This window comes from Rattus norvegicus, chromosome 13, assembly GCF_036323735.1.
Source record: "Rattus norvegicus strain BN/NHsdMcwi chromosome 13, GRCr8, whole genome shotgun sequence".
NCBI classification, from domain to species: domain Eukaryota; kingdom Metazoa; phylum Chordata; class Mammalia; order Rodentia; family Muridae; genus Rattus; species Rattus norvegicus.
The window spans coordinates 97,191,716-97,204,305 of record NC_086031.1 but is presented as its reverse complement, the minus strand read 5'-3'; positions in this window follow the sequence as shown (position 1 = coordinate 97,204,305).

Sequence of the window (12,590 nt, the reverse complement as noted above, 5' to 3'; positions counted from 1 at the left end):
ACGAGTGTGTGAATGGTGTCCCCCTGTAGTCATCTGGAGGACTAACAGAAGGAATGTTGGTGGAGGCTGCAAGCTGTGATTCCAGCCAGATGGTTCCTTCTGTGAAAAGCCAGTGTCTGTGTTTTTGTTTGTTTTAGTTTGTTGTTTGTTTGAGTGACTTGACCACATAGGGATTTTTCTCCTTGAGACCCAGGCGTCTGTGTCTAAGCTGGGCTGGAGAGAAGCAGCCCCTGGGCTTGGGCCAGCTGGCTGTTGGCTAAGTGTGAATTCTAACAGCCAGGCTCAAAGCCCTGTGCCTCTTCTGATGTCAGATGGCAGAGACACGCTAGATGCCTCTGAGTCAGTGAATTTGAAAGGCCCCAGAAGGTTTTGGGGGTGCTAGAAAGGTAGCTGAGCCTAGAATTCAAGGTTTGGTCTGTAAGTCTCAGGAGAGCTTGGAGGACACCTGAGCCTGGGGCTGAAGGTGTGGCTCGGGGCTGTGGTCTTGCAGCGCCACCTGGGGGCTACGAAGAGAATGGCCGCAGAGTCCCCCAGAGGATGAGCCCACTCAACAGTCTCCAACTTAAAGCGGGTGCCCTCTCCAGTACTGACTTCCGGTGAGAGGCTGGGGACTCTGAAAGCACAGGTTCCTGTTGCGGGACCCACAGTCTTGTTTCCGACATCCCCGCCTCGTCATCAGAATGCCTACCGTTTAAAGGCAGTAGCACCAAAGATTTTTAAAACCGTCAACTCTGGGAGGCATTTTTTGTGGGTGCTGCAGTTCACCTGACCTGTTTAGTAGGTTAAGAGGCTTCAGCTCCTGCCGCCAAGCTCAATGGTTTTCCCACGGCGGTTCCAGGCGCCTGCAGTAGCATGCCCAATGGGGCTCATCAGCAGGATACTAGGCAATGGAGGGACTTCCAACCAGAAGGGAAAGGCTAACTCACAACAAAGCCAGGAAGAGCTCTGAGTGCGACACCCACAGAGGCAGGAGGCTCTTATGGGCACGAACTGGTGATGATGGGCCGTGGATAGACCCCTGCTAGTAAGGGACCCATTGAGCGCCCTCTCATCCCTTGTTCCTGCCCTGTCCTCTCTTGCAGTGTTCCTCAGAGAACGGTGCCATCAACCCTGGTTCTGTAGAGATGAAGCCTGGGGTCCTGAGATGCAGGGTTCCAGGAAATGTCCCTTGTCTTCCTGGAAAGACATCGAGTGGATTTCCCTTATTTATCCCTGACGTGTGTTGCAGAAACCATGTGAAGACATGCAGGGTGGTTCAGGGTAAGAGTGGGTACTACTGAGGGGCTGTAGGGGGAGCCACTGATCTAACGTCTGCTCACCCCTCAAGGGCTACCTCATGTTCCCTCTTCCTTGCGCTCACTGTTCTGGCAAATGTGAAGTAAATGGCTTCTGCCACTGTTTTCTGTGGCTTCTTTTTTTTTTTCTTTTCTTTTCTTTTCTTTTTTTCGGAGCTGGGGACCGAACCCAGGGCCTTGCGCTTGCTAGGCAAGCGCTCTACCACTGAGCTAAATCCCCAACCCCTTCTGTGTCTTCTTAACTGCTGTGTGTCCAGCTTCCCTCTCTAGGTAGTGCTTGTCAGTGTGCACAAAATGATGGGCAAATGTGAGTCTTAGTCTGTTCCTCCCCACCCCCACCCCCAGTGCTCGGTATACACAGCTCACACTACTCAGAGCACAGCTGTAAGCTGAGACAGCTGGAAGATCGTGCCTGTCTCGTTGTCCTTCATAACAGCAGTTAGCACAGTGTTGGATACTATATTAGTCCGATCCCCGCCACTGTGACAAAATGCTCGAGTACCAAGTTATAAAGAAGAAAGGTTTATTTCCTTTCACTGTCTCCCTGGTCACAGTCCATGCCTATCTTTGTCTATTGCTTTAGGCTACAAAGTGTCAGAAGCATATGGAAAGCAAAACCAAATCAAACCAAACCAAACCAAACCAAACCAAACCAAACCAAAACAACAACTCCCAAAGACAGGAAACAAACACAAACCAAAAAAAAAAAAAACAAAAACAAAAAACAAAAAACAAAAACAAAAACAATTCCAAAGAACAGGAGTGAAGAACCAAGGGTCCTCAATTCTCCCCCCACCAGGGTGTCCCCCCAATGGCTTAACTTCCTCTTGCTAACTCCACCCTGTAGAGAGGTTCCCTCAGCTCTTAGTATCACTATGGGCTGCTGACCAAGCTGTCAACACATAGGCTTTTGTTTGTGTTGAGAAAGGATCTTACTTAGTAGCCTTGGTTGGCCTAGAACTTGCTGGCCTTTGAACTCTTAGGAATCTGTGTCTGCTTCCCAGGTGTTCATTAAAAGTGTGTGCCACCATATCCAGCCACACAAGGGCTTTAGGGGGACACTTCAGAACCAAATGGTACCTTTCCAGTCCCCTCTCCCCCAACATGACCTGAGTGGTTGAAGGGTAAGGAGTAGGAAGAACTCATAGACATTTCTTTCCCCAACTTTGGAGAGGCTCCTCTCTAAGGTCCTTCATATGCTCCCCCTTCCCTGAAACACTGGCCATACCTCCCCACCCCCCAAGGATCTGGAAGTTACTAGAAGGTTCCAAATGTCCTTTTTGATCCAGGTCCTTGGAAAGGATTGAGACACTGGGCCCCACAGTCTGATCTCAGCCAGGCTGTTCAGAGGGGCTGTTTAGACACCAAAGATGGGCTTTGCTGGAGAATCTCTTCCCACTTCATAAATCCTGCTCAAAGCAGATGATAACAGCGCCTCACTACACGGTGCCTGAGATGGACGGTGACATTTCAGACAACAGTGAGTCCCTAATCCAGATCCTGTGACACAGCCTTGGAGCCCAGCAGCATGCCAGGAGACACATAAATGGTTCCTCCAGAGGTGGGGAAGCTTTGGGAGCATAAGAGTGTGGGGCTGGAGAGGAGCCACATGGAGCTGTGGAGGCCTGTGGTAGAGAGCTGGGAGCAGAGAAACTTACCAGGCAGGGAAGGGCAGTTGTGGGGAGATGGAGAGGGACCCTGTTTGAGCCTGTTCCAGGAACCAAGTTGTGTGAGTTTCTGGATACCAAGAAAAAGGTGTCAGCAGTGGGCTTAAAACCCAGAGACGACATTGGCCATCCCTCGGTACAGAAGATTTGTAGCAATGGCCTGAGAGGGCTCTGTGACTCTTGATGTTCTTTTAAAGAAAGAGTGGCTCATGATCCTTTTTTGGAATGAGGATACAGTCTGTATTCCTTGGGGACCATCATCACGGCAGAGAAAGGGACAGAGTTTCAGGGACTCCAACAAGAACAAGTGGGATTTACAACTGAGAAGCAGGGTGCTGTTGATGAGTCCTCTATTAGGAGCAGGGCACATCAGCTTGAGGAGAGTTTGTCAGAATGACTGGGTAGGCGTCTCACTGAAGTCCAGCGTGAATAGGAAGCCTCTCAAGCAGGGACTGGGGGAGATCTCCAAGCTGATGTAACAGCACTTTGGGCAAACTGGATTCTCCAAGGCAGAGAGGGACCCCAGAGCTTGTCCCCGTGGAGTACTGGGTTCAGGGGTGAGAGAAGAAAGGAGAATCTTTGTCAGTGCTCACGTTCAACCGGCTGGCTGAGACCCCTGCCATGACCTGGAGACAGCCTGCTCTCCGTGCGCATGCGCCTTTGGGTAGGCATAGATACAATACTCACGAAGTCGGGGATTTTATTTTCTACTTTACAGTTTACAAACTTTGTTGCATATTTATTAGTTGATCACTCATGCTGGGAAAGGAAGGCCCTGAACCAGCAGAGGATGTCTGTGAGCCTGGCTGTGCTTTAAATAAACCATTCAAAACTGTCCACCCCGCTCCCCGCCAAGACAGAGTCTCACATAGCACAGGCTGGCCTTGAACTTGCTAGGTAGCCAGGAGTGACCTTGAACTCCTGGTCTTTCTGCCTCTATTTCCTGTGTTCTGGGATTACAGGTGAAGGCCATCATACATGGTTTATGTGGTGCCAGGGGGTCAAACTTAGGGTTTCCTGTAGGCTAGGCGAGCACTCTAACAACCGAGCTCCACTCCCCGCTCTCATCCCCATTTTACAGACTAGAAAACTGAGACCCAGGTAAGCTGGCTGCCTCTGCCATCTGGTTCCATGCAGCCCACTGACTAAGCACATACTTTATACCACAGGCGTCACAATAGCCCTGTCAAGAAGAAACTGAGCCTTGGAGAGGAGTCCAGCTCCAACGGTGATTGTTTGAGTCCACTGACCACAGCCTCCATGTTCTACCGACTTTCTGGTGTGTCCTTTCCTCAGGAGATACCTTACCCTAAACTCACATATATGCGAGATCCCTTGTCTTACATAAGGAGTAGAGCAGACCTATTGCAGATCGACCTGGTCAAATCCATTTTTCTTCTTGTCAGGAGATTGGCATCAGAGTCTGTCCTTGAATATATCTGAGATGTTTTAAAAGGGAGAGCTGCGCTGTTAGAACTTGTGGGCACATTTGGGGAATTAAATCCCCCAATCTTTTCATCCTTCCCCGGGGTTTGCCACCCACATCTTCCATAAATCGGACTGGGATTGCACTGTGCGTGCCTTCAAATGCAGATGTAAAACATCCACCGGTCCAGAAACATCACCCGCTGTTGTTTCCAGAGTCCTTCCTCCTGTGGGAGCTCGGGTCTTGAATGCGCAGGCGTGGGAGTGCGCGCTTTTCCAGTCCTGCTGCCATCACCAGAGTGTTGCCTCGCTTCCAGCTTCTCTTTCTTCTGGGTTGTTTTTGATGAACAGAATCAGCATCTATCTGCCAACACCCCTGAAGCTTCTCAGCCTGGTTCCTCTAACGAGCTTTGCTTAAATTCTGGGTAGGAAAGGTTTCTCTCTGTAGGCTCGGGATGCAGGGTTTTCAACTTTTGTAATGGCCGTGGCCTTTTTCTTTCCAGCCAGCTGGGTTTACCTCTTCAAAGATGTCAGCCCCAGCTTCGCCAAGTTTGGGGTTTATAGCCCCACGGCTGGTGACTTAACGTGGGTGTAAAAATAGATCAGTGTTTTTCTTCCTTCTCTTTAAAATTGGAGAGGAAGGGACGTGTGCATGTGTTTTCCAACATCCCATCAGTCAGAAACTGTTGAAGCAATTTAAGCTTAGTTTTCTTCCCCCCAACCCCAAAAGATTCGCTCCAAGCCTGACTCAGACGATGGAACACTTCAAGGAAAAAAATTCTTTCCAAAGAAGTCAAGTGCAATTAATGAGGAGGGGAGCTGAGAGAGAACACATTCCAGAGCGTTCCCTGTAATGTCAATTATGTCCCTGCCTGATAAACACATGCACGTGTGATCCACGGGCTGTTCCCCTCCACGCCGGGTTCTTACAAGAAGTGACCCTTTCTTTCCATTACAGACCTGGAGGATTTAATTCTCCCAACTGAAACCATAAACAAGATGGACTTTTATATGTGTCACACACACGTAGCTCATGGAGAAAGTTTATTAAAAACAAATGAAAGTCAGGCCTGGCAATGCAGATCTGTAAGCCCGGCTAACTGGGAAGCTGAGGTGGGAGAGTTGTGAGTTCAAGGCCAGCCCCAGCAACTTGGTGAGGTGATAGCTCAAAAGGCTTTTAAAAGAGAAGCTGGGAGTGTAGCTCAATGATAGAGTGCTTGCCAGACATGAAGGAGGCGCTACATTCAATCTCCAGTACCGTAAAGCGTTCAGCAAAACAGAAAATAGTGACTTAGCTCAGGCAGAGCCATCTGCTCTGCACAGGAAGAAACACGGGTTAGAGCGCCACAGCAAACAGCATAGATGTCTTTCACGGTGGCAAGGCAGTGGTCAGCTTTGTGAAGACTTTTGTCTCTGCTTTTGTTTCTTCAAGTCAAAAATAATCCACATGACCTTATCTGTGGACATGGGCCTGCGCATTAGTGTGAGGTCCCCTCAGCTCCCTCCTGGATCAGGGTCGGGATCCTCCCACCAACACCCATTTTCTTATCTTCCCCCAACCAAGAACCTCCTCTGTCTCTGGAGCCCCCAGCCCTCTCCACTCTTAACATCTTAAGATCCTTTTTATCCCAAAGCAAAAATCACCTCTTCACTCAAATCTCCCTCCTAAACCCCCTAGATCGTTTGGCCCACAGTCGAAGCTGCCTGCGTATGGGGAGATAGTCTGTCCTTCTGGCTACATCTGTCACCTGCTCTCATACCGCACACGGTTTTCTCTTGTTGTTCTGAGTTCACCAGTGACTTCCCCATAGCCAAGGTCAAAAAGACATTTCCCTGGCCTTCTCCTATGGGATTTCCATGCTGTACTTGGCAATGATCATCCGTCCACCCATCATCCATCTACCCATGGATCCAATCCACCTGCCCATCCATCTGTCCATCCAGTCCACCCACCCACCCATCTTTATCACCCCAACCTATCTACCCACCACCCCATCCATCCACCCACCCACCCACAGATCCTCACCCCTGCCCATCCATCCATCTATGACCCCAGCCCCTAGTAATTTTCAGTGTCAGTTTTAGAATGGTCTCCTGGCTTCTGTGCAGCTATTCTGTCATGGTCCACACACATCTTCACTCATCTCAGTCTTTCAGCATCACTTGTGTTCTCTTTAACCAACTGTCTTTCCCTGGACTTCCCTTCACCCTCTGGCTACTCTTTCTAAAGCTCCATGAACTCTCTCTAGCAGGAGCCTCGTCCCTTAGGGGCAGAAGCCCATAGCTTCTCTGGGATAGGGGCCTCTGGATCTAAGTTACCACTTTTCCACAGCTCACTCTGTGCTCAGTCACTGGCTCTAGCTTCTTGTGGCTCATCTTGGACCCCTCCACCTTTTGCTTAGCTTTAAATCTTCTCACTTTGGTCAAGATGTCTTAATTTCTCAGTGACTTCTCCACACCCTCAGACAAGGGGCCCAGTGCTCCTCACAGAAGGTCCGGGTTCTCCTAGCTCCTCCTCTATCTCCTAGCTCCTCCTCCATCCCCTAGCTCCTCCTCCATCCCCTAGCTCTTCCTCTATCTCCTAGCTCCTCCTCCATCCCCTAGCTCTTCCTCTATCTCCTAGCTCCTCCTCCATCCCCTAGCTCCTCCTCTATCTCCTAGCTCCTCCTCCATCCCCTAGCTCCTCCTCTATCTCCTAGCTCCTCCTCCATCCCCTAGCTCCTCCTCTACCTCCTAGCTCCTCCTCCATCTCCTAGCTCCACCCACCTGCCATTCTGACAGTACAGTAGCCCCTTGGTTTGGCAACAGCAGCACAGTTGGTGGTACACTGTGTGCAGGTGCTACAGAGGTGACCCTGTGAGCTCCCCCACGGACCCATGTGAACCCCACGAGCTCAGTTCTTACAGGATGCCAATGTCACAGGTGGGCAGCAGAAGCCGAGGTACACCCTCCACATTCTTCACATAGATGACATTCTATGCCCTCCACCAACCGTGGCCCCTTTGTAACTTCTGGTTTCACCCTGCAACCCTAGAGCGCCATCCCATTCCTGTGCTCAGCCATGACTCCCCAACCCCAGGCCAGCTTAGAGCGTTGGGCTCCCACTTGCTGGGATGTTATTTTCTCTGTCCTCATCTCTAGCTGCCTGAGTTCCTAACACAATTCTATTAAGTAAAACCCTCCGTTCCGTGTAGTATCTTCGAAGCCTATCCTCCTTAACTGCAGAGGGATTATGTCCTCAAAATACTCATCGGGTGGTGTCCTCTCCGTTTACCACCGTTCAATGGTTCAATGGCATCTCCTTGTTCTTAGGACCAAGTCTAAAGGATTAGCAAGGAATGGATTTTGGTGATTACTCTGACCTCCGCCCTCCCTCTCGCCGCAGCTCCTGGTAACTCCCCCTCCTTGCCCCTTTCTTTTCTTTACAAACATCGCTCGCAGGTGCCAGACAGCGCGGTGTTGGCCACTGCAGGCAGAAACGGACCGGGGAGTAGCGGACAAAGAGCAGGCTCTCTGCAGACGCTCCCGCAGGGCAAGCCCGCAGCAGGCTCTGGATACGCTCAGACACGTGACTGCGCTATTGAGTCACACAACCTTCACAGCGAGGGTGCTGGTGAGGTAGCGGGGTGGGCCGACGGCCCTGGGGTTGACAGCTCACTCTCCAGAGCGTCTCCACAGTGCCCCCTGCTGGATGCTTCACACGCTCGGGAACGGCCTTGGAAGCCAAGCGGTGGATTAGACATTTTATCCTAAAAAAGCAGTGAGGTCCAGGATTGGGAATGCAGCTGCCTAAACCCAACACTTCGCAGAACAGGCGTGGTGCCACAGTCCTGCCATCCCGGCACTTGGGAGATGGAGGCATAGAGATGAGAAGTTCAGGATCATTCTCAGCTAGCCTGGGCTACATGAGACGGCTTTTTTTTTTTTTTTTTTTTTTAGCTACAGGTCAAGGTGACTGGATTTGTCGTTGGAAGTATCCCTTAGGCTTCTATATGGAACCGTGATTAGAAAACACAGGTGGGATTCCAAGTGTCCGCACAAAACTCTGGGGCAACTGATATTTTGACAAGCTTCATGGGAATCTAGGGCCAAGACCTTCAGTGTGTGCGGCCTCCCTGGCCTGGTTCCCCATGTCTTAGTACAGGTCAGTTGTAGGACCCCTCATTCTCTTCATTAAGATGTGGAATGCCTGGAAGTCACAGCTTGGTCCTCCTCAATAGGGTCCTAATTCAGACAGTGAGGAAGAGGGAAAGGCCGGAGTGGAAGGGAGTGTCTTCAGACCTCTGAGATCTGGGTGGCTGGTGCTTTCCTAGGATGGAACCATAACGTGCCAACAGGGAGGAAGGACTCAAGGACTCACATCCCAGCAAAGACACTTTCCCCAGAAAGCCACTGGGAAAGAGCTCGTCAGGAGCCAAGGGACAGCAGGCAGAGTACCAGAGAAACCCAGGCTGTACCATCCACTAGGAAGCTCTCAGGCTTCTTGGCCTCAGTCTCCTTTCTATGGAATGGCTTCGGTCCATTGTCCCTGATCTAGTCATGAGATTTTAGTGAGATTGTGTATGTGAATTTCCTAGCATGAGGCCTGGCAGAAAGGACCCTAATAAAGGCTGGTTTCTTCCCTCCTTATTAGGGAGCCCTGGGGCTTCAGCAAGATGCTATCATGGGCTAAGGTCCTCTATCACTGCCAGCCCCAGAAAAGTTTCTGAGAGTCTCCTCCTGTTCAGGAAGAGGATAGCAAGAGAGGCAAAAGGCACACAGTGTGGAGGGTTCTCTTCTGTAGGTGTGGTCTTAGCTTGCAGCAACTCTTCTGCACTGTGAATGTCACCTTAGGCAGCCTTGGGACCGTGGATTTAAAATATAAACACTAAGCACTAGAAAGGCCCCAGAAGGCAATAGAGGAATATCTCACGATCTTGGTGCAGGCAAATATTTTAGACAGGTCACTGTACTAATTGTGAATGCATCAGTTGGACTGCCTCAAAATAGGGGTTCTTGTGCATTAAAGACATTGTCAATAAGATGAAGAGTCAAATTATATCTTGTGAGAAAGTAATAGCGATCTATCTATCATCTATCTATGTATTATCTATCATCACCTGTCATCATCTATCTATCTATTATCTATCATCTATGTATTATCTATCTATCCATCTATGTATTATCTATCTATCATCTATGTATTATCTATCATCACCTGTCATCATCTATCTATCTATCTATCTATCATCTATCATCTATTATGTATTATCTATCATCACCTGTCATCATCTATCTATCTATCTATCTATCATCTATCTATGTATTATCTATCTATCCATCTATGTATTATCTATCTATTCATCTATCTATTTATGTATTATCTATCATTGCCTGTCATCTATCTATCTATCTATCTATCTATCTATCTATCTATCATATATCTATGTATTATCTATCTATCTATCTATCATCTATCTATGTATTATCTATCCATCTATCTATGTATTATCTGTCTATCTATCTATCATCTATGTATTATCTATCATCACCTGTCATCATCTATCTATCTATCTATGTATTATCTATCATCACCTGTCATTATCTATCTATCTATCTATCTATCATCTATCTATGTATTATCTATCTATCCATCTATGTATTATCTATCTATTCATCTATCTATTTATGTATTATCTATCATTGCCTGTCATCTATCTATCTATCTATCTATCTATCTATCTATCTATCTATCTATCTATCTATGTATTATCTATCTATCAGCACCTGTCATCTATCTATCTATCTATCTATCTATCTATCTATCTATCTATCTATCTATCTATCTATCTAGTATCTGGCAGAATGCTCTATCTGCATATATAGACCACACCTAGCCTACAAACAGATGGTAGAATAAAGGCAACCCAGCTGTTGCCTTGCTGTTTCCTCTGGGTTGGGCATGGCCTCTGCTGTCTTGAGTTATAGAAACTATGACCACTAGAAAGAGACCTCACAAAAGACGGTGCCTCAAAGCACCCGCTCCTGAGAGAGGAGGGAGGCTCATCAGGCCCTCCCTGCCCTCTGGGTTATATGAAGGTTGACTGGAGGTGGAAGACATAGGACCGGCTAGGAGATGCTCAGTGGGTAGGTATGTTGCTCTAGACACTTCCTGGAGTCACCCACACTGTCCTTTAAGTGAGTTGGACAAAGTGGTTCATACATCAGACTTGGGTGGAATGCTTCTTTGGTTTGCTGGTGCCCTCTTCATCAGAAAAGACGGCAGTTGAGTTGGTTCTGGAAAGGAGCTGACACAAAATTACTTCTAGGAGTGAGCTTTATTGGGAGAGAGACCTTCACATAGGAGCTGTGATCAAACTTTGAGGTGGGACCGTCCTTCATATTAGATACGGTGTGATGGCGCCTTGAGGGAAAGGCTTCATTCATTAAGAGAGATGGCTTAGAGAGAGGGGATAGTGGGGAGGAAGAGGAGGAAGAAGAATAAGAAGAAGAAGAAGAAGAAGAAGAAGAAGAAGAAGAAGAAGAAGAAGAAGAAGAAGAAGAAGAAGAAGAAGAGGAGGAGGAGGAGGAGGAGGAGGAGGAGGAAGAGGAGGAAGAGGAGGAGGAGGAGGAGGAGGAGGAGGAGGAGGAGGAGGAGGAGGAGGAGGAAGAGGAGAGCAAGCCAGCACAGGTGAGTTACCAGGGACAGCACAACAGAGGAGGGGCCCAGAGAACACCCTTCAGAGAAAATCATGTGACTATTATATCAGGGTGTGTTGGGAAGACAGAGTGCATACCACATGGTAGAGTCAGGTACTGGGGAGGTAAGTTATGGGCTGTGAAGCTACCCGGGACTCTCTGTCCCAGAGCCCCACAGTGGGGATTTGACTTGATTTTTTTCAGGCTTGAGGATTTGGCCAGCTTAGAGTGCCCAGTATCTTCAAGGGGTGGGCTCATGATCTGTGCGTGTCTGTATCTGACATGAGTAGACATTTCTTTATGTCTCTGTATGAAAAGTCACAGGCCACCAGTTAAACTGGGGACAAGACTTGAACAACTCTTCAGTTAAAACCACGCAGACATGGCTACAAAGCACTGAAGGTTCTCAGCCGCTTTGAGGACACACATGAAGACCATGCATGCCAAGCGTAGCCACTGGGTGGCCAACCTTAGCAAATGTTGACAAGGGTGCAGAGCATCCTGAACCCACACACAAGCAGCACAGCGTAGACGGTCACAATAGTTCTGGGAAAGTGGCGGTACCCAGGAGAAGCTTGCAGAAAAGGACCAGAGACTGTGGGGAGTGGGGAACCATTCTAGATCTCAACTAAGGTAGTGTCACCTTGCTGTAGGCATTGAACAGTCCAGTTAGGATTTCTTTATTTTGTTGTATTTCTAAGAATAGATTCGTGGCCCCATTGTCAGATTTCCAGGGGTGTTACAGAGATCTTTAAATGGATGACTTCATCCCAGGGACTAAGCATGTGTGTCCTGACCAGGGAAGCACAAGGCAGCTCAGGAGCCAGAGAACCAACTTACACAGCACAGTTCGGCTCTCTGTAGCATGTGTCGACGTGTAGTGTGTGTGTGTGTGTGTGTGTGTGTGTGTGTGCGCGCGCACGCACATGTGAGAACATGTATGATGTGTGTATGTACACATGAGAGCATATATGATGTGTGTGCGTGTGTATCCACCCAGGTGCCACAGCATGCATGTGGAGGTCAGAGGACAACTTGTGGGAATTGTTTCTTTCCTTCCATCATGTGGGCCCTGGGGTCGGAACGCTGGTCATTAGGCTTGGACACAAGCGCTCTTGCAGCCGAGCCATCTTGCTAATTAGGTAAAAAACAATGACCACAACCCAAACCACGAAGCTCCACACGTGACAAAAGTCAGAAGAATTAAACCTGGGGCCTTCCCATTCCAAATCTCTTGTGATTTCTGTCACTCTCTCTGGGGAATGGCCCATGAGCACCTCAAGGCTTGCTGCCTAATTGCAACTTGAGCGAGGTGAGAGGGACGCCTTTGCCAGTCAAGACCAATCCCTGCTCCTGAGCCTCATCATGGCCTCTTGGCTGGATATCTTACTCCCAAGCGCAAGTGGGGATTTCTAGTTCCCTCTCCCCAGAGCTTCTCTTCTCTTTGCAAGGGTCACACGATGGTAACGATGGTAACTTACTTGTGTAAAATCCCTCCAGGAGTGGCATGACTTGCAGGCTCGGG